Genomic DNA, 24,878 nt, shown 5'->3' with positions numbered 1-24,878 from the left:
CCTGATACGACCGGGGTCTGGTCGGACTCCAGAGAACGCGCCCGACCCCGACGTGTCTGGCGAGCGGACGCGGCCACAGCGGCCGCCACTCGCGCCCAAAGCCGTCGTGCCGGGTCCTAGAGGCGCGCTTCGCCTGGGCCCGGGCGCCAGGGCCGCCCCCGGGCTCCCCCACAGCCCGGGCGAGGCGCGGCCCTTCCCTCCGGTTTGGGTAGGGCCACGGTGGGCGCGGGTCACGGGATGCGCCCCCCTCCGGTCCCGTGCGCACCGTCGGGGGCCCGAGGAGGCACCGCGTGCCCGGCCCACGGCCTCCCGGGCGTCCGTGGCGAGCTGCGGGCCAGAGGCGGGAGCTCGGAGCGCCAGACCCTTCCCTCCTCCCGTGCCCGCGGCCGGCCGGGAGGGGACGGGCGGGTGGGCGCGCGGAGGCCCGCCGGGGGCCTCGCGGGGGACGCGGGCTGCGGAGGCCGCGGTGCTGGGGGTGGGGGTGTGGGGGGGAGCGCGGGCGCATGCGCTGAGCGCCCGTGCCATATTGGAAGGAGCCGGAGCGCGGAGCGCCGCCGCCGCCGCCTCCGCCGGAGCGCGGGTGGAGGGGGCGGGGAGAGCTGCCGGCCGCCCGCTCCGCCGAGCCCAGCAGGAAGGAGGGCGCGAGCGCGGGCGGCGAGAGCGGAACAAGCGCCGGCGCGGGGAAGCAAAAAGGAGGAGAGAAGGAAAGAAAGAGCACCAGCGCCGGCGGGGGTAAAAGCCAGCGATTGAGGCGGCGCGCGCGCGCGCGAAAACTCCCGGCAGGTAAAAAAGCGGGCCCCGGCTGGGCCTTCCCGCGCGGCGGCCTGGAGGGGCGGCGGCGGCGGCGGCAGGGCGGGGAACCGCGCGGCGCCCCTCTCGAGGCGGGCGCGCAACTTTGCCAACGGAAAATCGCCGGGCGGCGGCGGGCGGCGGGCGCGCAGGCTGAGGCGCCAACGGGCGGCGGCGGCGGCGGCGGCACGTTGGGGGCGGGGGGAGCGCGGCGTCCGCGCGCGCCCTCGCCCTCGCGCGCCCCCGCGCGCCGGCCGCCCGGGCTCCAGGAGCGCGCCTGGGCGCCTCGCCGCGGAGGCGGGCAGCGCGGCGGCAGTCAGTGCCGGCCGGGCGGCGCGCGGCGGCCCGCGGGAGGCGGGAGGGAAAGTGTCGGGGCGGCGGCACCGGCGGGCGCCCAAGTTCCGGGCCCGCCGCGCGCCCCGCCCCCGCCCGCCGAGCCCCTGCGGACCCGCCCCCCGGGCTCGCTCCGGGCCGAGGCGCGAACTCGCCGCGGTGCGGGGACGCGCGGCCCCGCCGCTGACCCAACTTCGTGGGTCCCAGAGACGGCGGCGCGGCTACGAAGCGTCTGGCGGCCGCCGCGACCGCTTGCCTCGGGCGTGGCGAAGTCCCCGCGCCTGGCGGCGCCGCGCGGGCGTGTGGTGGAGTCGCCGAGCGGACCCGTGTGGAGCCCGGGACCTGTCGGCGTCCGCTCCCAAAGCCGCGTCTGGACGCGGAAGAGGGAGGCGGCGAGCCGGGAGCCCGGAGCCGGGAAGCCAGGCCTGCCTTGTGGGCAGCAGCCGAGCCTGTGAGGGCCGGAGAAGGTTCCCGCGGCGAGGGAGGGCATCTGAAGTTTCCACCGGACGCCCGCGCTTCCAGGGGGCTGACCTGCGCTGTAGCGCGCGGGTCACCACAGGTCTGGTCATATCCAAGGAAGGGTTTTGGCGTTGACTAATCGGAAGGGGAGGGGGACACACTCCTGTCGAAAGGCTGCATTGCTAAGGGGTGGGGGGCTTGTCCCAGCGGGTCACTCAGCAACCACCGGTTAATGGCCCCGAGAGATGTCTTGTGCGCCCTGCTTAGCCGGGATCTATTTTGAGACCCACATAACCATTAGAGAGATTTGAAAGGAAACAAGACGGACTTGCGCAAACCCAGCCTGCGGCTTTTCCTCTTGAGCCACTTTTTAAAGATGCTAGCTACACTTTAATTTACCATTCACTTAGTTTTTGGAGCAAAATGCCTGAAAACGCCCTGGTTAATTAACCAATGGTCTTGAGAGGCTGAAGGGAGATGTGGGTGTCGTTGTGCGGACACTTTGTGGCCTGTTGACTCGTGTTTCCCGGAAGGCATTGACCCTTTGCAGGCCACGGGTAAAGTCAGAGCTCTGATTTGTTTGCAACGTCAGAGAAGTGACCACCTTGTGGGAAGGAAGGGGCCTGAGATCTGGAAGCAGCTGTGTCCTGCTGCCCTTGCTACTGTCCAGCTACTTTCTTGTCGGCACTTTCCTTACCCCTTAGAGAAATGCTTTTCTTTTGCCAAAATTGGGTGACTAGGTCATCTTAAAGTGGATTTTCAGTTATAAAAACTGGCAACAGTTACTATTTGACATCTATTATTTTTTAAAGATAAAAAAACAAAACCACAATTCAGTTTTTTTTGCAAGGTTCTACATGTGCTCACAATAGCCATCTCTCTTCAAATACATTTGGGGGGGGGGCATCTCAGCTATATCCAGGATGATCATATAACTTCTTATCTGAACAAAGACGCTTAAAATGTGCTTGAACGTGCTTTAAAAATAACATTTACTTCTTACTGGAGTGTAACTTCTAGTGAGATCTAGGCTCACCCTTCTGTCCTGTAGTAGATTCTCTGCATAACCATGCTCAGATCAGGACGGAGAATTGAACGCTGAAACCAGCCAGCATTTCCACCTCTCCAAAGGGTTATCTCCTCCCCTCTCCCCAAGGCAACCACTGTTCTCACTTGTTTTCCGGCCCTTCAGCCTTCAACCAGAACTCTTCTGAGGGGGAAAGAGAGCAGTGTTGATTACACTGAAGGACAGGTGTAAACCAGGAGATGTGGCCACCCTAGTCCTCACTCTATAGTGATTCTTAGGGTTAGGAGGGTCTAAAATAACTTGGAATTCTGACCTGAGAGAATTCCTAGAGTTCGGCTCTGTGGTTCACAGGAGTGGTATGAATAGATCCCTCCCCACTTTTGGAATATGCAGTAGATGTATTTGCAAACAGGCTTGAGAGATGAATCATGGATTTTCCCAAGTCAGTGTTTAAAGTGCCAGTAGATGAACAAATTTCTTAAAATCTCAGATTTGCTGAAAAGGAACATATAAAAGTTGATTTTTTTCAAGTTCAGTGAATTAAAGAAAGTGGATATAAAGCACTAAATGGCAGCAGTGAACTTGATTTATAAATGCTGGACATTTACATGACTTTACACTATTAAAACTAGAACAATGGACGCAGAAACAAGGTAACTAAAATTATGTTGTGTGTGTTTAATCTCAACATTGGATACTTTTTTGTTTTAGAGCTTGAGAAAGGTGAACTTAAAAAAAAAGGAAAGGTGAATTTTTAAAAGAGCAGTACTGCAACAATTTGTTTTTCTTTCCCAGGTGCTTTTTAATGCACCTTGGTGCCCTTCTGCTAAAGGAGAGGAGCTCTCTGTTGAAAGTAAATTCTTCCTTTGGCAGTAAAGCAAAAACTTCCCAAAGGCCTGTGCTTTTTCAAAATCTCCAGGACATCTTTGTGATAGAAAGTTGGGAAGCATCTTAGGCCTGTGGGAGGGACCACAGGCAAAGCTGCACTTGTTTCTTTTGAGAAAAGATGCTGCCTTTCTGGGATTGTTGGTCTGTTGACGGGCCATGAACCAAATGCTCATGTGCCTCACAAGCAGAGAGTAATTGATGAATTAGTCCATCACTGATTCACCTTTTAAAAAATATTTCTTACGGTAGCTTCTTTTTAGATTTTTGACTTCCAGATTTTTCAGAGCTAGATGAGAAATGAGAACTTGCAATTATACATGGAAAAGAATTTGTGACTTGCTTCTCTGGAACTCTGGTTTTTCCTTTGAGAAATGTTTTGCTGTCCTTAGTCTTGTTGCTTCTGTAGGGTCTTTTTGCTTTCAAGGTGTTTCAGGAGATGTGGCCACCCTAGTCCTCACTCTATAGTGATTCTTAGGGTTAGGAGGGTCTAAAATAACTTGGAATTCTGACCTGAGAGAATTCCTAGAGTTTGGCTCTGCGGTTCACAGGCGTGGTATGAATAGATTTCCCCCACTTTTGGAATATGCAGTAGATGTATTTGCAAACAATTAGGCTTGAGAGCTGAATCATGAATTTTCCCAAGTCAGTGTTTCAAGTGCCAGCAGGTGTTAGCAGATGGGACTTGGCTGCCATTTTGTCCCACAGTGAGTTACAAGACCCGTCCTTTTCCTCTGCAGCTTCATGTCATGTTCAAGTTCAGTGAATGAGTGCAGGCCGCAAAGTAGAAGACCGTTAAGCAAGCAGGCATTTTGAATGCTAAACACTTTCTTATATTAAAAAAAAATCCAATCTTATGATTTCCAGAAACATGGCCGATATCCAGCATTTCGGAGTAAATCAAACAAGAGGTACCGCTTTGTTGTGCAGGGTATTTTCCTTCAGGAAAGTGCGTTTGTGATCTATTTTGTATTTAGAACAAAATGAATTTCTCTGTACACATAGTTGTTCAATTGGACGAAAGCCTCCGGAGCTCAGTTACCTGGGAGATGTTGAGCCATTAGACGTTGGGGAATGGGATTTTGGTGTAGGGCTCTGCTCTTCTTCAAGTGGTGCTAGTCCTGGGTCTGGCTGTTGCAAATGCGCAGTAAGTTTTTACCAAAGTGGGAGGGGAGACAAGAACAAAGACCAGTTGTTAGTAAAAGAGAGTAGGTGACTTGACTGCAGAAGTGAAGTTTAATTGTAAACCTTTTTCTAGAACTCAGAGATACCTGAAGATTTCTATAATTACTCTTTCTGGACCCTTTATTCCAGAGCAAGCGTATAACTTTATTCAGCATCCTTTGCTGTTAAGTGGTCCTCCAAGAACTTCACTGAAAAACAAGATGTGTGGTCCATCTATTGTGTGACAGTGTCATTGCTGTTGCGTGCTGTTGAGTTGATTCTGACTCAGCAGCCCAAGGTCTGCCTAGAACTAACCTTTGAGGCCCGTGCGGAACGTTGGGGTTTGGTAGCTGGGTAACTTCCGGGCCAGGCACTTCACTGCGCACACCCAGGGCAAGATCAGAAGGTGGGTGTTTCTAACATGTTGGGCAGGGGCTGCGTGTGTCGGTTCTTTTTTGACGTGTCTGCTCAATCTAGAGGGAAGCGAATGATTAGACTGCGTGGGGTGGGTGGACAGGGCCATGAGAGCACCTGTTTGGTCTGGGGAGATTGGGTTCTGGCCTGAGAGTATTTGGATGAGAGCCAGAGCGTGGCTGTGGACAGCTGGCCAATGCAGGAGAGGCAGACACGTGGAATGAATGGGTGGAGAAATGCAGGGTTATAAAATGCTGCAGGGATTTATTTCCCCTGTTGAAATCTAGTACAAAAGTGCGAATCAACAAATACTTTGATTTGAACTCCAAAAATTAAAAAAAATTTTTTCTTTATACTCTGAATAGTTAGTGAACATTGATCTGAGGTGCTGACAAATCTCTGGAGCATTTGCTCAGGTGTCCGGCGGCTGTGCCTGGCTATTGGTTTCTCATGTCTTTTTGCCCTCTCTGGCTACCAGCCCAAGGATGCCCAGCTCGTGCTTACCCATGACACCTCCAGGGCTCTTTCTCAGATGGTAAGATGACCAGGACCCAGATGTACTTAATAGACCCCTGTCTAGAACAGAGTAAGCAATGAGTACATGAACACGTTGAAAGACTTCGGTAGCAGGTTCCACGAGGTCTCTGCATGTTGTGGCCTAGGACTCCATGATCTCCCCTGGAGGGACTCTGAAGGCGTCCCACAGAGCCAGGAGAGCCAAGTACCATTTCCTTAGATCCAGCTGTGACCCGCTTGCTCATTAGCATGAAGGAGTGGAAAGTGACACCTGGGAGGAAGGCGGAGAGTGTGAAGTGATACTGGGTAGGGACAGGGAGCCGGTGGCATCTGCATCAAAGTCATCACCGACTTTGCACTTTGCATCAGCACATCTCCCTGAGGGTCTTCCTCCTTTTCTCTCCCCCTCTAAGAGATGGTGACATGGCGCTATGCCCTCTAGGGACTGGTCCCTTCTGGAGAGCACATGCCTTTTGTGAGGCCGGACCTCTTCGCCATGGCCGAGTGAGTAGGAGTACTCTGACCATGCTTCCTGTAAGGACAGGTGTGTTTTGGCCATCTGTGGGGCGGATAGATTCCTGCTCCAGTACCTTCATTCAAAGACTCCACTCTTATTTGGTCTTCTGGTTTACCTTCCAGCATTCGCATGCATACAAGGCGACTGGACGGGAGGGGCGAGGCCACGAGCACCCTAGCCCTCAAGGTGACATCTTTGCTGGTAACCTCTCAGGAAGGTCTTTGGCAGCAGAGGTCCCCAGTGCGGGCGCTCCTTGGATTCTTGATTGCTGCTCCCACAGGCGTTGACAGTGGATCAAAGTCAGAGGAAGTCCTTGGCAGGACTTTTTCACTTACCATGATACTGCCTATGGGCCCAGTGGAGAGGATTCTTTTAATAAAGATGCCATGCTAACTACTGATCTTTGATCTTCATCAGTAAGTGTGTTTAAGCCCTCGTTGCTTTCTGGCAGTAAGGTTGTGTCACCTGCGCATTGCAGGTGGTTGGCGAACCTCCCTCCCATCCTGATGTCCTGTTCTTCATCTCACCTGGGTTCCAGGGTATTTGCATAGCGAGCAGACTGAAGAAGTACAGGGAGAGGATTCAACACCGAGAGACACCATTCCTGACTTACACACCCCAAAGCATGCCTCTGTCCTGCTAGGAGGACTGCCCTCGCTCTGTGTGCAGGTCCTCAGTGAGCACAGTGGCGGGTGCTTTGCATCCCCATGTGTTTGCAATGTCCACAATTCACTACAGCCCATGGAGTCAAATGCTGCTGCATGGCTAGTGACGTACAGGTAGACAGCCTTCTGGCGTCCTCTGCTTTCAGTGAGATTTGTTTGGTAACAGCTGTGCCGGGTCTTTTGTTCCAGGTCCTCTTCTGAATCCAGCCTGCATTTCTGGCAGCTATACCGCTATAACAAACAGTGCTCGAATTGGCTGCAGCAGAATGTACTTGTGTGCGGTATCAGTGTTGCTGCTTAATGACTGCGTTCTTTGAGCTTGTCTTCGGGGTAGACGCACCTCAGGCCTTTTCCAACCGTTGGCCAGGTTGCTTTCTTCCAGGTTGGCCAGCACAGAGTGAGTGCGTCCAGAGGTGCCGGCTCCCCGAGCCTGCTTTTCACTGGTGTCATCAGGGCTGAGACTTGCTGAGATGCTTGAATAGTGAGCCCTTCTTTCAGGTATAGCGACTGGGTGTGACTTCCATCTCCTCTGGGTGCTTTGCTCTGTCCGTGGGGTACTTCAGCATTGCAACTTAAAGTTTAAATATGTCTTTCAGGTTGTTTTTTTTTTGGGTGGGGATCAGAAGTCTTATTTGCACTTAGAATATACATTGTTGCTATTATGAATACAGGTCTTATTACACACACACACACACACACACACGCACACACGCACGCACCTGTGCACCTGGTTTGCCTCTGAAGTTCACAAAGGGTCTCTGATGGGCTGAGAGAAGATTTAGCCTATCGGTTCCCAAGCTCGCTCACCCACTCACTCATTCACCCACTCACCCACTCGGTGCCATGTAGTCGATACTGCCTCAGCGTGTCTGCGGGTTTCCCTGACTGTGATGCTTTATGGGAGTAGAAAGCCCCAGTTTTCCCCTGACTTCACCCTTTCCAGAATCAAATGACTTAGTTCCCCGCCCACCGGCAATGAGGACCTTTTGCATTATAGCCCACAATCCAGGATGAACGTGTAGGCCTCTGCTTCTGCAGCCCTCCTGGGCCATACGTGGATCCTGGGGCCGCTATTGTCCGCTTGGGAGACTCGGCTTTAGAGGACCCTCTGTCCCCGGGGCCTGGAGTGACTGCAACAAGGGAGGTGGAGGGCTAGCCTGGGCCCTTCCAACCTCCCCTTCTAGGGGATTTCCCTTCTTTGCAACCCATGGGCTTGGCCTGTGGTAGGCAGATCCAGGGCCTTGTAGGCTAGGTCAGGCTCCAGAGATGGGCTCCTGCCCCTCACTCCTCCCTGTGACCATGGCCTTTGCCATGATTCAGTTTCCTATTAACTCTGAAAGGAGTTCTTTCCAAAACAGCTTCACTCAGGCGAGCTCGGGTTCTGGTCTGGCATTCTCTTTCCACAACCCCCCAGGGGGCTCTTCTGCCTCTGGGCCCTCTGCACGTGACCTCTTTCTCCCAGAATTCCAGCCTCTTCACACCTAGACCCCAATCGAATCCTGCAGTTGTTCCCTTGCCAGTCCCTGTGCTCTTACCCCCTGCCCTTCTGGGGTTTCTGCTCTGTGGCCAGTCCGTTGCAGGGGCTCCCCCGGCAGTGGCTGTCTTGAGGCTGTTGGGCTCTTCTTGTTGCCTGCCACCTTTTCCTCTCTTTGTTTTTCTCTCCATCTCACAGTGGCTTCATCCTAAACATTCCCCACGGGCTCCCCAGGCCACACCCACAGCCCTCCAGTCTACATCATCTTTATCCTGCAAAGCAGCTGGTGGCTTTAAACCTACGACCTGGCAGTTAGTCCAGTGCTTACTCAGCAGCGCCACCCTTGCACTCTAAAGTCCACACACCGGTCAGAACAGAAGCCCCTGCCCATTTTACCCCAAGCTGCCCCTTCTGCAGTAGGCCCCTCCGCCAGCCTTTGTCAGTCTGCCCCCTCCCCCACCACTTAAAAAAAATTCTTTCTGATCCTTCTCCTTAGCACTGTGACTCTTGGTTTCCCAGCAGCTGCCCTGTAGGACTGAGGGTCTTATTCCTGAATAACCAGCCTCTGACTTGAGCTCTTGAGTACAGTTTTGGCCCACGGGTGTTCAGACATTTTAAAAGCTGTGGAGTCCTTGGTTCACATCACACCTTTCTGGGAAGCCCAGTAGGCCCAGTCGGTAAAACCAGACTTCTCTGCCAGAGGGTGCAGTGCAGGGCTAGCCTCCAGCCCTGCTAGTCGGACCTCCTAGCTAACCCGCAGGCACTTGGTTTGTTTGCAGCCCATGACCTCTGTTGTGTGCACCCCCTCTTTCTCAGAGGTTCACCTCCAGAGTGTCTCATCTCGTGGGCACTTGTGGCCGATGAAGTTCGTGCGGCTGATGAATCTTGCCAAGGAACAGGAAAGTCGCTATTGGAAAGTGAAACTAGGCGTCAAAAGGAACCAGCCCCACCAGATGCCTCCCACCTTGCCCTGGAGTGCCTTCTAGGATTTCCTTAAGATAACCCCGACTTTGACCTTAGCTTTCCCTTTTTACACTGCTGCTGCTCATGTGGTTCTATCATGGGAACTTCCAAAGCAAACGTTTATTCTTCCAGCTTTTGTTTCTTTATTTGCCTGAAAATTAATCTAGCCATCATGTAACTAAGGTGTTACATGTTTGCAAGGTGGAAACTGTGAACCTAGCCTTGTTCCTGTCTTTTGCAGATCGGTTGGGTAACCCAACCCCTGCCCTCCTGCCAGTTCTGATCCCCAGCAGCCCTGGAAGGCAGGGTCCGACTGCTCCCCAGGATTTCCAAGACTGGGAATCTTGATGGGAGTGGACAGACAGCCTCTTCTTCTCCCACCTCGCTAAATAGGTCTTACTAAACAAACTTGATTTCAGCAAGTGAAAATCATGTTACCAACAGGGTCCTGTCTGCACTCATAGGAAGGCAGGGGGAATCCTGGGTGAGCTAATTTCCCACCCCACCTGGCTAGCCCATCCCACTCCGCTTCAGCCACACCGGAACCTCCCCTCTGTGGCCACTTTCTGATGGGGTACTGACCGCTTGCAGCGCTCTCTCTGTGAGGCAGAGCCTCCACAGTGTCAACCCTGCACGGGCCACTCCAACAGATTTGCCTTCTCCAATGCTGACAATTGTATACTCTTAATACAGATATTAAAAAGTTTCACTTTTACAAACGTTTTGACTTAAATTTTATAAATCCGTGTTGCATGAAAAAAAGAAATGAAACATGAAAAATAAGTCCAATTAGCTGATTATATTAGGATACATTCTTTCAATAAAATTCATGACTTTTCCCCTTAATACTTCCATTCTTTTTTTTAATTTTTATTTTTTTAATACTTCCATTCTTAAAAGGACTACATACTTTATATTCCCCCTTACCAAACTGTTGGCTCATAGTGACCCTGTAGGACAGGGTAGATCTGCCTTTGTGGGTGTCCAAGACCAGCACTCTGTAAGGGAGTAGAAAGCCCATCCTTCTTCCCAGAATCAGCTTGTGGTTTCGAATTGCTGACCTCACACGTTAGCAGCCCAATGGCTAACCACCATGCCACTGGGACGCTGTACCTAATATTAGGTGCTGTTAAGGAATTGTTGATTTTTTGAAGAGTGTGGCATCAGAATTGGAGGAAGGCTGATTAACGGCCTGTGATATGCAGATGACACAACCTTGCTGGCTGAAAGTGAGGACTTGACACCCCTACTGATGAAGATCAGTGGCTGTAGCCGTCAGTGTGGATGATGACTCAGTGTAGACAAGACCAAAACCCTCACAACTGGACGAATAATGTGACTTCACGATAAATGGAGAAAGATCGAAGTGTTTCAGTGATTTTGTCTTGCTTTGATCCACAATCAGTGCTCCTGGATGGGCCAATCAAGAGATCAGAAGATGAGATGCAGTAGGTAAATCTGGCGCCTAAGACTTTTTTAGAGCGTTGATGAGCAAGAATGTTACTTTGAGGACTAAGGTGCACCTGGTCCAAAGCATGGCATTTTCATTGCCTCCCATGCATGCGAAGGTTGGACATTGAATGAGGAAGACTGAAGAAGAATTGATGCGTTTGAATTGTGCTGGAGAAGAATAGTGACGTAATCATAGACTGCTAAACAGACTGCTCTGTCTCGGAAGAAGTATGGTCAGAGTGCTCCTTAAACGACTCTTGTTCGCAAGGCTGAGCAAGAACCAAGTGGTCAAGGTTCTCATTAGAGCTTGTTAGGAACAGTACCTGAGTGAAGTTGCACTGCATGTTCAATATGTTAACTGTTTTTTCCCCCCTCCTGTCAATCTTAATGATTCTATATGAGGGGGCTTCAGGGAAAGATGGAATTAAAACATAATGGGATTTTCCCATGAACTTTTTGAAGCCCCTCTGCCCCTTGTATAAGTAACTTGAGCAAGAAGTCTGTGAGGAGCACTTCAATTGTCTTGTCTCAACACCTCCTCCCCCTTCTCCCCCCCCCACCCGTCCCAGTGGTTTGGTGTGGCCCTTGGGCATGTGCTGCCCTCTGGTGGCTTCTATCTGTCCTGGAAGAACCAGGTTTTCTTTTTTTTAATTTTAATTAATTAATTTATTTATTACACACTTTATTAGGGGCTCATACAACTCTTATCACAATCCATGCATACATCAGTTGTGTAAAGCACATCTGTACATTCTTTGCCCTCATCATTCTCAAAACGTTTGCTGTGCACTTAAGCCCTTGGCATCAGGTCCTCTCTTTTTTCCCCCCTTCCTCCCCGCTCCCCAAGAACCAGGTTTTCTGTGATGCCTTTTTCCCAGGTCCCCCTGACAGATCAGCCCCCTTTGGCCCTGAGCAACGGACACCTGCAGTGTTCCACATAGCTTTACCCATCAACACTCACTGTAGCTCTGGTGGTTCCTGTTTCCCAGGAACACTGTCTACCAGGTGGTGCATGCGCTCCAGGTTAGAGACCCTGCTGTAGCCTTTCCTCAGTGTCTTGCTCACACCTGGCCCGTGTAGCCAGGACAGATTACAGCTGAATGGGGCACAGACAGTGCTGCGGCACCGCCATTTATGACATGCTGCACCTCGGAAATGCGTTGCGATCTCAACACGCAGTGCTTTGTCTCAGCCGTGATTGTGTGTCATCAGGTCCCATTGGCCACTCCCAGGTTTGGGGCTCATGTGGCCCTCCGCAGCACTAGAATGATGTTCAGACAGCGTGCGCTGCTTTTTGATCCTGTCTTGCCCACCTTCAGCACTTGCGGCCTCCTACGCCACTTGTGTTAGCAATCTAAGCAGTAACATTTTTCCGATTCCCTGGACTTTTATATAGTACTATACTTGTGAATATGCAGGGTCTTTTTCTTGGGCTCCTTTTAAAATGACAAGTCAGGGCTTGTATTTCTTTGATTGGAGTGTCTATGTTGATTAATATTTTAGGTTAGTATAGTTTCTTCCTTCACCTTTATTTTTATAAAACCATCACTTTTTCCAGGGGAATTGCATGCCTTTAGATCTTCTGCGGATGCATTCGCTTTAATAAAAATAAAATCAGTAGGGATTTACCCCAGCCATTTGCTTTGCTGCTCCTGGTTGAAGTTACAGAGGGGCCTTGGCAGTTTGGTTGTTACGTGGGCGTGGGGTGGGGCAGCTCCACTTCCTGGGCGCTGGTGTGTCAGATACGAGTGCGATTAGCTGCAGATGTACAAGCCTCAGGTTGAGCCTCACAATCAGATCCAGTGACTCCACTGTCGTCCCCCTATTGTCATTACTCTGACAGGAGCGTTGGCAATGGCTGTATCTGGGTTGAGGACGTGGGGTCCTAGAGCCTGGGAGAGGTGGAGAGGATTGAACAGGTTTAGGGCCCTGCCTACCATCCGACGCCAGTCCTGCCCTCCTGCTTGGCATTGGAGACTCTGGACATATTGAAGCCTTAGGGCAAATCATCCTCTAGAATTTCACTGAACTGATTTTTTGCTGAGTTCAATTTAGGAAGTTTGAATTATTTAGTCATTCTAAAATTTTTCTATTAGTCTAAGGGCACAGGAAAAATATTTTGTGAGACTCATTACTCCAAAATATGATTTGTAGGTCATATTAAGACATGGAATATAATTGATTTTCCCTTGTAGAATTATTGTGTTAAAAAATCATTTTATTGGGGGCTTGTACAATTCTTATCACAATCCATCTATCCACTGAATCAGGCATATTTGTACATATGTTGCCTTCATTCTTTTCTAGACATTTACTTTCTTTTGAGCCCCTGGTATCAGCTCTTCTTTCCTCCCCGCCCCCCAACCCTCATAAACCCCTGGTACATTGTTATTATTTTCATCTCTCACACCTCTCTCTCTTTCTTTCCCTCCAGAATTATAAGCCATTTTCTTGAATCTGTTACATTTTGGTTACAATGGGGCCCTGGGCGACAGACATTCAAGAGCTTTTTGATCTTAGTTTCAGAAACAAGTGGAATTTTTTTTTTATTAGAATTATGGTAAGAAATTGAAAGTTACTGTGGTTTTCCAGGAGGTGGAGAATGGAAGGGGCCTCTCCCTGCCCTCCTGTGTGCTGCCTCCGAGGATGCAGAGCCTGCTCGGGGAAATGAGATGCTTTTTAACAGGGAGCACTTGTCCTTCCATAAAAAGGTAATAAAAATAAAATAACAGTTTTATTGACATATAATCCACACGCGTGCCCTTTATTAGTTTAAACAGGTTGAGTGCAATCATCAGCAACATTGTAGAACATTTGCTACTTTTCTGTCATTATTTGCAGCTCCCCATTTCCAGCCTCCCCTGCCACACACCCCAGAAAGTGCGAATCCAGGCACTGCCTCCGTACCTGCCCTGGATTTCATATAAAGAAACACACAGGCAAACACCACCAACAAAGAAACCAACAACAACAAAAGATAGCAGCAAGTAATGAAGACCAGATGCCTGCAGGAAGGGTCAGTGGGAACAGGTGGGGTGCGTTGTGCGCTCCCCTGACCATGTCCACGCTGGCCCCTTCCAGAGCACTCTCTGGCAGCGAGGCTGTGCTTATGCATCAAGATTGCGCTTGAGCTGTAGAACCTTGGTCGTGTTTCACTGGTCAGAGGGGTTCACCAAGGATAGATCCATGCGGGGACCCTGCAGATGGGCTTTGGGCGTCCACTGCCACCCAAACTGTCTGCAAACTGCAAAGCGCTTTCCCTCTTCCTGCTTCATTTTATTGTCAGAGATTTAAGTGTTCCTTTTATTTTTATTAACATATTTATAGTTTTTTCAGTGGAAGTTGATGCACAAAATTAAGTTCTCTACAATTCCCAGGACACTGGTTAAATTTTCCCCTTGTGTCCACATTCTCATGGCTTTCATTCGGGTGGTCCTGTTTCTATTAATCCAGTTTCCTAGCCCCCCCCCCTTTCTCATCTCTACTTTAGGGCATTGTTTCCCACGGTGGGAGGCGGTGTCAGTGTCAGTGGAACCTTGAAGGGGCAGGGGGAGCGGTCAAAGCAGATACCTGCACTGTATACTGCATATGGGCTGTTGTACTGATTGGTTTCATTGCCAGGGGTGTCCTGAGTAGTTTTTTAAAGGGAGTAGTAGGCCTAAGATGTTTGGGGGCCCCTACTTAGGGTTGACCATTTAGTCTCACATCGACTTCCGCACCCTTCTCAAAGAGCCCGGAACTCACAAGCGCTGTTGTTTATTCCACGAGCCAACCTGTTAGGTAGCTGAAGGTTGATTTCAGGAGTAGTTTCCGTTCTGAGTTTAAGTGAGTCGTAGTGCAGCAGTCTTGACTGGGTGGTTTCCCCTAACCTCAGCTGTTCCAATCAGCCTGGCCTTTTCTCGGATTTTGAGTTTTGTTCTACGTTTTTCTCCCATTCTAAGACCAGCTGTGGTCGGTAGTGGTAGTGAGGCACCTGCACCACCTAGCTCTTGTCTCAGGTAGATAAGATGAAGCCATGGTTTGTGGACACTCTTGGTCCTGTAGACTAGTTTCTTCTGGACTTTGATTTCTCTCTTGATCTTCTGCTCTGGACAAATAAACACCAATCTTTGAATCTTAGACACTTAACAAGCTTTACAGACCCCAGAAGCTCCTCAGCACACAAAGATGTAGAACCTAAGCTTACAGACTATATAGCATGTGACGGAATGAGTTGTCTCTTTCAAACCAAGAAAACACATCCCGGGAGGTGTTTGGACATGCCTAAAAGTACCCGTAACTCTGTCCTTTATGATAGACAGTGTATGAATAGACTCTCAATTGATGTAAGTATGGATTATGATGAGTTGTATGAGCCCCCAATAAAATGACTATAAAAAAAAGACTCTACTGTGAAGCAGGTAAGTGTTCAGAAGCAAACATGTCACTGAGGACTCAGGTGCATCTGATCCAAGCCATGGCCTTATCAGTCGTCTCATATGCATAAGAAAATTAAGACAATGAGTAAGGAAGACTAGCATGGATTTGATGCCTTGGAAGTATGGTGTTGGAAAGAATATCGAGTGCCGTGGGCTGCTAGAAGATGAACAAACCTGCCTTTGATTTGTAGGTGAAGAAACAAAGGCAGGTAGATGCTCCTCAGAGGCAAGGATGGTGAAGCTTTGTGTCCCGTGCTGTGGACAGATTGTATCAGAGGGACTCGTCCCAGGAGAAGGATTTCATGCCTGGTAAAGTGGAGGGCTGGTGAGAAAGAGGAGGACCGCCCACGAGGTGCACTGATGCAGGGCTGCAGCAAGGGGTCTGCACATATTAACTGACGGCGGTGCAGGAAGGGGCTGCACTCTGTTCTGTCGTACACAGGTTTGCCATGAGTCAGGACAGGCTCTGTGGTCCTTACCAACAACACATACAGATCTAAACGTGTGCGCCCCTCATGCATGCATACATGTGCAGACCTGTACATACCTGCATACTCACACATGCCTACATACATGCATAGATATGTGTTTGTGTGTGTATACACACATTCACACATCTGTTTTTTTGGTTGTTTCAAAAGTGTGTTCTAACAGTTTACTCAAACCATCCCTTATTTCTGTGTAATCATTTGTGTCACCGTGCACCTCGATCAAGTTGCGCACCCCGGAACCACATCCGTCACCAGGAACAAGTGCCTGCATCTAGACAGTGCCCCCCGCAGCCCCAACCTTCCCACTTCTCTAACCACCAGTGAAGGTGATTTCTGTCAGGTCCCTGCTCTCGACCTTTTATAAAGGTGGGATCATAGAGGATCTGTCATTTTGTGATTGGCTAATTTCCACTTAGCATCATTTTCTCCAAATTCACCAGTGTAGATGTTTCACAGCCCAGCACCGTTCTTGCTAGCTGGGTAATATTCCATTGCACGTGCATGTCTCTGTCTGCTGGCGGTACTTGGGCTACTTCATCTTGCTGCCGCTGTGAACGGTGGAACAGGGCACCCAGGCGTGCACGTGTCTGTTCCTGTCACTTCTGTTCCACATCATGCTTTACACAGGGATACATGGATATGGTAGGCATTTTTCTAACATTTTCTTCTAATTTCCCCAGAAAAACCCTTATTTGTAGAAAAGCATGTATTCGTGTATTTCCCCACTCGTCACATTTATGTCAACTCAAATAGTAGTGCATTTGTGGGAAATGACATGGCATATTTTCTATAAAGGGGCAGTCAGACCTGTCTCTTCTCTGCGTCCTTTTTACCAGTTTCCGACACCAGCCAGTCCTCCCACGGAACTGCCTGCTTCTCTACTACACCTGGGTGACGCTTTGCCACAGCCACCCAGAACTCACAGAGCATGTCCATGCTCAGGGATCCAAGAGGGCGGTCGGTCATGAGTTACAGGGCAGCATCAGGAGCCACTGAAGATAATCTCTGGTCAGAGCAGCCTGTTCTTGGCAGTGCTTGCTTGCTCGCTCAGGCCTGGGCCTGCTCAGCCAGTGTGACAAAGCTGGTCCCTCACGCCTCCGGGAAGCGTCCCGCCTGACGGTGTTCAACTCCCCCCTGTGGACCAGCAAGCCTGATGTGACCCCTTGCTACACAGTCTGGGAAGCCCATTGTGCCAGTGGACGCTGGTTTCCTGGCTCTGTTCCTCCTGCTGCCCAGCCTCTGCTGCTCACTACCACGCACCTCTCTCTTAGCACTCTGGCTCTAGGAGGTTCTCAGCATGGGGGCTCTGGAGACGGGATGGACTCTACTCCTGGTAGTGAGGTATGTTTGGAGACTGATGAGGGAAGCAATTGTGCAATTATGTTTGATATGATTGGACTATGGAATGATATGACATATGTATTAATGCCCAAGTTGCAGCAGATTAAAAAAATAATAAAAGCATAGAACCAGGATCCAGGAATGAGTTCTGGTCTTCCATTAAATCCTAGCTCCACCATAGGAATAATTAGTTCTGATATCATGGCCCTGCTCAATACTCACCTTCATGAAATGATCACTGAAGATAAGGATGCTACACCAAAGGGTGGTAAAGACAGTAGATGGTGCTCGGCTTTGAAGCAAAATAGTGACTACACCTTAAAGGCTTGTATTCAGACGAGCAGCGAGGAATCAACTCAGTCCACAAAGAAGAAGCACGCCAGCTTGTGTGATCCAAAGATACAATTACAAAGCTCAAACATGGTGACGAAAAAAGTCTCAGAGCTAAAATGATGAATTCTCGATTTGTAGAAGGTAATGGAGGACGTGGGAACCCAAAAGCCATCTGCAGAGTTTCTTGTCAGACCGAGCTAATGCAAAACTTGATCTAGACAAAGGCAGGAGTCTTGGACAGCCGTACTGTCAGGCAGAGACCGTGGTAATCCTGGTTATGCTGGACCGAGCTCAGTTCCAGGCCAGCCGACCTCCCTATAGACTCGACCTGAAATTGTACTGGTTGCAAGCATCTTAGGATAGAAGTTTCTCCCCTGGCTTCTTGGATGTTGATGGGGGTCTCTTCCCACTAATGCATTCTGTGTTTTTGTCTTTATACTAATGGGGTCTTATGTGGGGGAGAGGAGGGCCCCCAACAAATCGTCACTGGTCCGATAGGCACAATTATATGGCAATAATAAGTAAAGATTATAGTGATGTCATAGAGAGCATGGGAGATAGAAGAGAGATTGAAATAATTGAGTCAGACACAATTCATGGTAGCATGCTCACCTCAGCGCCACTTGGTGGTCCTTGTGGGGAGAGCCCGGAAGCGAAAACAAGAGAGCCCCACTTTATTGCTAATCAAGCATTATAACTCTTTACATGGGTGCGTGATTACAGGTAACCACACGTCACGGGAAGGGGCAGTACAATAGACACACATCATAGGAAGGGGATGTATGATAGGCATAAGCGTGACAGGAAGGGGATGAGCTAGGGGTGTGTACATAGGAATGGGAGGGACTAGAGGTATACACGTGACAAGATGGGCAGAGCCTAGATTCATGATGGCCGCCTAACCTTGGCCACCCTTGGGTGGGCTTGACCTCTTTGGGGTCTACTGCAGCGAAGCAGTCAACTACTCTCCTTATCAGAAGGGAGTGGACCCTACTTGCTGTGGGATAAACAGTGGTGTCTGCTTGCTCTAGATGGCTCATAGCTCTTAGGGAGAATGACCCCTGATCTACTTCTGTTGACCTCCAAGTGTACAGTCATTTGCAAGCAGCTAAGTTTGGTATATATTTGGGGGAGACAACTTGGGAGAAATCTTTCTATTCCCCACAGTCTTATTAGTATAAGATCTTACCACCTTAGTGCGATTTGTTTTTCATTGTTTTCTGTGGGGTTTCTCAGCTGTGAAGCACAGCAGGAGTGGATGTACAATGATAATAATGGATACAAGGTGTTCTAGGGGATACAGGGGGGAGGAATGGGTGATAGAGAGGGACAGGGGAATTTGGGAGTCAATAATGAAGGTGGGAGGGGGAGGGAGCACTGGAGCTGACTGTGCCCGTAGGGCTCATTTTGGGGGCAGGGAATGCTCTAGAATGGATGTGGTGATGATCCTAGAGTTCCCTTTGATATGATTGAAGGATTGAACTGTTCAGGGGTATGCTATGTAGATCATGTGCCCATAAAACTGCTGGGGAAAGAAATAAACTAGTTGGAGGGTGTCATGCATCTTACCTGCTTCACTAGCAAGCTGTCCAACCCTGTTGATAGGCTATAAGTACCTGATTTGCATAGGACTGGGTGGGAGGTACAAGACCATGGTGAGAATGGTCTTATGAGAGTAACCCATCATACCATACTGCTTATACGTTGTTTTGCATTGTATGCATCTGAATAAAATATCTGCCTCCTCCTTTTAGTCCTTGCTTTGAGGTCTGTGACACTGATAAACTAGCTCCACAGTCATTTTCCGGTTGGTGTGCATATTGGGTCATTTCCAACTTCTTTTGTTTGTTGTTGCTACAGACAGTATCACAGACTAAATTTGCTCTGATTCAGATAAGCTCTCAACTATCTTAAAATCTTTATTTCTGGATGCATGTGTTTGTAAAGGAAGACCATGCTCCTTCCCTTTCCCCCAAGGCAGAAGGTGGAAAAGGACACAGGTGCAGTGGGGTAAAAGGACCCCCAGGCAGGGATAGCAGTGTGGAGGCGGTCTGCCGCCCCTCTGCTGTGGAAGAGGAGATGGTGTGGGGAGGACCCCCAGCGGGTTTCTGGGAGGTGCAGTGTCTGAGGACGGCGGTCGATTACGGAAGTGTCGAATGTGCCATCCAGATCCTTGGGCCTAGAGTCCGTCTGCTTGGGGCACGTCTTAGACAATGGGCCTTTGTGTTGGAGAGGCTGGAAAATTCTGTAGATTGCTGCAGTCTTTTTCTTTGCATCCTTCAATGACTATTGACAGAAACAAAACTAGCTGATCTTTTTTTTAAGAAAAGGTGATCTTTACCAAAAAAATTTTTTTTTTAATTTGGGCTGCTTGGTAAAGAATCTCAGACTAGATGTTTGGGTTTCAGTGCAGTTATTTAGGAAGAAACTTCCTGTGGGAACTGAGGCATCTTGCATGGGAATCCTTCCTTGCTATCTATCTATCTCCCATAGTCCAAGTTTCTAGTTCCTGCGCTCCATTGTAAAACTCTCAACATACTCCATGGGAGCAATCCGTCCCACCCCTTCAACACTGGTTCGCCTGTAAGGGACTCTTTCTAGTCGCGGGAGCACTCTGATCACCCGCGGCTGCTGTTCCCGACTTAGAAAGCATGCCTGTTAGCCAGCTGTGAGTAGGTCCATGGACTCTGGGCCCCTGAGCACTCGCCTGGGCTTTCCTGAGTTGAGGGCCTTTTTCTGTCAGGCAGTGGCCTCCTTCCTGGCATGTGCTTCACGTTCTAGTAGATAGTCCTGACCCACGATGTCAGGAACAAGCGTAGGGCTTGTCGAGCTGCCCGGGAACAGGGTCTTTCTGGATGTGAAACACTGCCTTATGGGGCTCCTCATTAGGAAGGGTGCCCCAAGAAATGGTGTGAGAAACAGAATATACCCACTCCTCACTGATCAACACGGTTAGGTTCCCAAGGTGAAAAATGATGATGCCTGAAAGCAGGGGATGGCACCTCTGATCAAAGAGCCAGGGCCAGCCGCCTCATTACATCATCACATGCTGCCAGATTCATGACATCATGACATCACTGCCCAACTTCTGAGAGTCGTGGCTCAGACAAGTTGACGAGCAGGCATACCCATCACTATCCCAGCCAGCATTCCTGTCACCTGACCCCATGGCATTCAGTACTGCCAGATGCACGTAATTGACATACAGTGGATACGTGTGTGTCTACTATTAACAGACGTGTGAAATGTTGAATAGGGAGACAGTCGATGTGTGAAGACTCAGTGTGCAAAGAGCTGCAGGCAGCTGGGGTTCGCCCAGGTCTCTGTATCAGAAATGGAGCCCCGGCCGTGGAGCGGTTACCAGTCAGGCTGTGGTCTGCAGGTCAGCTGTTTGAAACTGCTAGCTGCTTCTGTAGGGACAGGGGAGGCTTTCTGCTTCCCTGAAGAACCCCTCTATCCCCATCCCAGGGCAGCTCTACCCTGACCTGCGGGGTTGGGGTGAGTCAGCTCCGTGGCAGTGAGTTTGGTTTTGCTGTATTAGGAAAGGCTTTATAAACAACAGGCAGTTTGGGCCGTCCTGTGGTCAGAAGACCAGTGGAAGAAACGGTGGCTTGGAGACATTATCTATCCATCCATCTGTCCGTCTATCTATCTATCCTATCTTGGAAACATTCTATCTGTCTATCTATCTATCTATCTATCTATCTATCTATCTATCTATCTATCTATCTATCATCTATCTATCTATCTATCTATCTATCTATCTATCTATCTATCTATCTATCTATCTTTTTAATTAACCCTTGGAGAAGTTGGAGAGGGCATCCGAGCAAGCAATTGTCTATGGAATGTGGCCCCCCGCCCCCCCCCCCCACACACATTGACACAGGGCCTCCCATGTCCTCACTGCTCTTTCTGGTTAGAAACGGCAGCTTCAGCTGGCTTAGCAGCGTGCCCACGCGGCGAGGTCAGAGCCCGCTGACCTTCCATGCAGGCACTGCGTGTGCCCTCCTGGGAGCGGGTGTGCTATTCGAGAGTGGCATTGCTTTTCTCACTGCTGAATCCGTGGTGTCTTGACCTGCTGACCACAGAACTTCATCTAGTGACTGCTGAAGACCCATGAAGTGAGTGGGTAGGATTTGGGCAGTCCCCTGCCCTCCAGAAGGTGACGGTCCTGGGATAACATGCTGCAGAGACTTTATGTCTGAGTGGTATCAGGAGTGAGTGATACAGGAATAATCAAAACAAACCCACCGTCACGCGGATTCTGACCCAGCAAGCCCAGAGGACAGAGTAGACTGCCCCTTGGGGTTTCTGAGGCCAAGCCTTCATTCAGCCTCATCTTCCTCCTGCAGAGCAGCTGGCTGGTGGTGGGTTCCAACCACTGACTTGTCTGTATTAGCAGCTCAGTCAGCACATGCCCCCCAATGGCGCCAGAGTGCCCACAGCTGTGGGTGCGTCTTCCTGTGCTGTGCTCACATACGTAGCCCGGGGGTTTCCAAGGAGCTCAACTATTTTAGTTTTTCAATGGAATAAAGGCCTTGGATAAAATAAGAAATGAACCCTGAATGTATCCTTTTAAAATTCAAACTTTTCAGTGCTGCTCATCTCAAAGCTATGATTTAACTTTGCTGCGGGGGTTGCCAGCAATTCCTTCTCGCTTGTTGGGAAGCCCGGGGTAGGGGTAGGGGCGGGGAACGAAAGACCAGCCAGCAACAATGGTCCCTGGTCTGCTTAGAACTGGCCTGGCCCTGGAGTGGGCAGCATGGGGCCTTGTGGCCGGGAGCATGCGGCCTGGCAAAGATAAGGTCCCAGGTGGGCTCTGAACTCTTTCCTCTCTATTATCTGTTGAGCTCCCTGATCCAATCTGTTGTTGCTGAGTGCAGGGCCTCTGTGCTGAATGTTTACATGACAGGCGTTTGATAGTTGGGTTTATGTTCTGTGATTAACTTAAAACCCTTAAGTTATTAGTGTAGAAAACCAATCGGACTGGTTGTGATACAATGGTCGGAGAAGAGCCAAAAAACAGCCAGTCTAAAAAAAACAAAACAAAACAAAAACAACAAAACAGCCAGTGTAGCCAGTGTTAGCCTACCAGGGGTCTAATGGGGAGAAAGGAAGTCCTCATTCAAGGCAGCTTCTTGCTTTTTCTGCTTCTACTTTTTTTGGTTTTGTTTATACTTTTAAGCTGTTGTATTTTGCGTGGAAATGATACGCTGTCTTAAAGTGTGAGATGTCTCCAGTAAAACTTGAATCAGTCTGAAAAGACTGTTTTGAATAAAGAATCCAAATGAATGATGAAAGAAGATAAACCACCCAAGGGGAAGGGCCCATGGTTAGAGGGGTACACACATCTCTCGGGCAGTTTACTCTTTATAGGTAGGGAGTGATACAGAGTTTGATATTTGGGCAGACAATCTTTAAGACACTTGAAACAACAACAACAAAAAACCCCAAATATATGCACCCAGGAATGGGTTTTTGGACTCACACTAAATCCTCACTCCAACTTACATCATGGCCCTGCTCAATACTCGCCTTAGGGAAGGGAACACAGAAGATAGGGGCACTATCACAAAATGTGGCCAAGAATTTAGATGGTGCCTGGTTATAAGATAAAATAGCATCTGGGGTCTTAAAGGTTTGTCTCCAAACAAGCAGCCATCTAAGTGAGATGTCAATGAAGTCCACATGGAAGAAGCACAGCAGCTTCAGTCACTGCAGGACTGTGACCCATATAATCCAAAGTCTAAGGAGGGATCAGTGTCAGAGCCTGAACTGTGAGGGTCCCTTGTGCAGAAAGCGATGGATGACAGTGGGAGCCCAGGAGTCACTAGTGGATAAGCCTTCGAAGAACTCTCCCTTATGTGAAATCGGGGGAAGGAAGGAAAGTGGTCACTCAACATGGTACTTGGGAGAGATGAGTATAGGCGATCAGAAGGGCAAACCTGACTCGAGCAGTTAAAACATTGTCGGTATTTTGTTTTGTTTGTTCATATTAGGGTGTATCTCAGAGGTATCGTGTCACTGGAGATCTCAAGAAGTTGTGGTACATGTTTTCCTGTGTTTTTGGCATATGAAACCCAGGATTGATGCACCTGTAGGGACAGGAAGTAGAATAAGGGTTTGGGGACTGGATGGGAGTAGGATTGGGGGGCTACAGTTGTGGCGGCAGGGGGAAAAGGGAGACAATGTCAAGAAGTCCAGGGAAAAAAAGAATGTTTGGAAACTGATTGTGATAGTGATTGTACAAGTCTGCTTGATGAGATTGAACTGCGGAATGATATGTATATTAGCTCCCAATTCGTAATAAATTAAAAAGTTGAAATTCCCTTATATACTCGTGGTCCAGGGCTCGTGTCTGAGATGACTAAACCTGCGTCCCAGAGTAGACACCTGCCACCTAATGGATTATAGATGGGCCCTCGTGGCATAGTATTTAATGCCGTGTGCGCTAACCACAAAGTCAGCAGTTCTAACCCACGAGCCCCTCCGAGCGAGAAAGGTGAGGTTTTCTGCCCCTGTCAAGATTGACAGCCTCGAAAAGCCACAGGGGCAGTTGTGCCCTCTCCGGCAGGGTCACTGTAAGTCAGAATCAACTTGCTGGCCGTGAACTTTTGTCTTGATCTGGTGACCAGGACCCTGGTGACACTGTGGCTTAGGTGCTGGGCTGCTCACTGGACAGGTGGCAGTTCACACCCACCAGCCATTTTGCGGACGAAAGCAGAGGTTGTTCTCTGCTCCCACACAGATTGGCAGTCAGAACCAAAGGGGCAGTTGTCCTACGGGGTGGCGGTAAGTTGGAATCAACTTGATGGCATTGGGTGGGTGGGGTCTCATCTCTTGACAGTTACCACTGTTGTTTGTGGGATCTTAAGATAGTGGAGGTTTGCACGTGGGTCTCCAGTTTTGTGTCCCCCCTTTGTCACTGAACAACCCTGCCCCTCTTTGTTCCCCCTTGCATTTTCTCTTCCACTTGGGAGCAGGGACAACGGGATCTGAATCTCCGGGCAGGGCATCCTTACAGCTTATGGCATGCATTGTTAATTAGCTTACTTTAAAATAATTTACGTCTGCTGTTGAGACTATACATAGCAGAAAGGAGTAAGTTTGCCTGGATGGGAGCTGATAGTGTATCTCTGAAGATGGAGGAAGAAAGTAATGGGAAGGGTAGGGAGTGGGGGCTTGGGGCCCCTCCTTGTCCTCACTTCGCCAGGCTTTTGTTAAGACCAGCCCAGGGTCTCAGGTTGGTGTCTGTGCCCTGCATGGGCGTGAGGGCAGTGATCCCTAGGCCAGGAAGCCACCTCCTGCACATGTATCCATGCACCCGCCCTCTCAGAGGAAAGGAGCAGAGCCGGCGTGGCACTGAGAGTGTCTGGATGCCACAGCAATGGGATTCTCTTCTTGGACACGGCAGTCATTGACTGCGCTCACTGGAGACTGAACAGTATGTGTTTACGGGCCAGCCTATTTCATTGATCGCGCTGGTTTGGAATTCTGGGATGTGGATTATTTTTATCTCCGGGTGGTCCTTGTGCCACTTGTAAGCTAACAGAATGCAGCTTTCCCACTGGGCCCGTGCCTGTCTCACAAGATCTTGCCCGGAGGTCCATGGTGTCTCACCCATGGGCTCACTG

General features: G+C 49.7%; 1 protein-coding gene across 7 annotated transcripts in view; it reads left to right on the top strand.

The window, feature by feature from the left end:
* The first annotated feature begins 546 nt into the window (after positions 1 to 546).
* Positions 547 to 24,878, top strand: part of SFMBT1 (Scm like with four mbt domains 1) — a 108,777-nt gene continuing 84,445 nt past the window's right edge. For 3 of the 7 annotated variants that reach the window (XM_075547516.1, XM_075547514.1, XM_075547512.1), the window contains exon 1: positions 547 to 783. The gene's annotated coding sequence lies outside the window, so the exon portion shown is untranslated. Of the gene's footprint in view, positions 784 to 1,241; positions 1,682 to 13,247; positions 13,370 to 24,878 lie in introns of those variants that run through there. The other 4 variants (XM_075547515.1, XM_075547511.1, XM_075547517.1 and 1 more) reach the window with 3 other exon arrangements.

The sequence above is a fragment of the Tenrec ecaudatus genome, chromosome 4 (assembly GCF_050624435.1).
Source record: "Tenrec ecaudatus isolate mTenEca1 chromosome 4, mTenEca1.hap1, whole genome shotgun sequence".
NCBI lineage: Eukaryota > Metazoa > Chordata > Mammalia > Afrosoricida > Tenrecidae > Tenrec > Tenrec ecaudatus.
The sequence above is the reverse complement of the archived record's forward strand: the minus strand, read 5'-3'. Positions and strand labels throughout refer to the sequence as shown.